General features: G+C 39.2%; 1 long non-coding RNA gene across 1 annotated transcript; it reads left to right on the top strand.

Annotated features, from left to right (window-relative positions):
- LOC121939820 lies at positions 1-610 on the top strand. Its single transcript, XR_006105527.1, has 3 exons — positions 1-41; positions 132-256; positions 527-610. It is a non-coding gene; the product is annotated as an uncharacterized LOC121939820 (long non-coding RNA).

Genomic DNA, 610 nt, shown 5'->3' on the forward strand with positions numbered 1-610 from the left:
TCACCTGGAGACCTTGAAGAGAGAGAACAAGAACCTGCAGCGTATGTGAATTTTTATACTTGAGAGAAATAGTAATTATTTAACAGTTCCTAAATGGGTAATTTGTTGTAAATTTTATTCTTTTCCTGCAGAGGAGATCTCAGATCTGACCGAACAGCTTGGTGAGACCGGAAAGAGTATTCATGAGCTGGAGAAAGCCAAGAAGACTGTGGAGACTGAGAAGTCTGAAATTCAAACAGCACTAGAAGAAGCTGAGGTACAACAACATCAGGATTTGAAAAGTCATCCAGCAATAAGTTAGTTATTGAGTTGGGTTAATTAAACTAGAATTAGTTTGTTTTAGTATGAAACTAAAAGCAACAGGTGTTACGAGGTGACCTTTAGAAATGGCGACGTGTTTTAAGGAAACAGGCTGATGGAAATAGGGTCTGTTGGTATCTTTGGCTTTGATCTCATCTCATCAGTTTACAGGTAATCTTGTATGAGTGATCGACTTTTATGATTTAATTGTTTATTTTACACCAAGGGTACACTGGAGCACGAGGAGTCCAAGATTCTCCGTATTCAGCTTGAGCTCAACCAGGTGAAAGGTGAGGTTGACAGGAAGCTG

The sequence above is a fragment of the Plectropomus leopardus genome, unplaced genomic scaffold (assembly GCF_008729295.1).
Source record: "Plectropomus leopardus isolate mb unplaced genomic scaffold, YSFRI_Pleo_2.0 unplaced_scaffold61938, whole genome shotgun sequence".
NCBI classification, from domain to species: Eukaryota; Metazoa; Chordata; class Actinopteri; order Perciformes; family Serranidae; genus Plectropomus; species Plectropomus leopardus.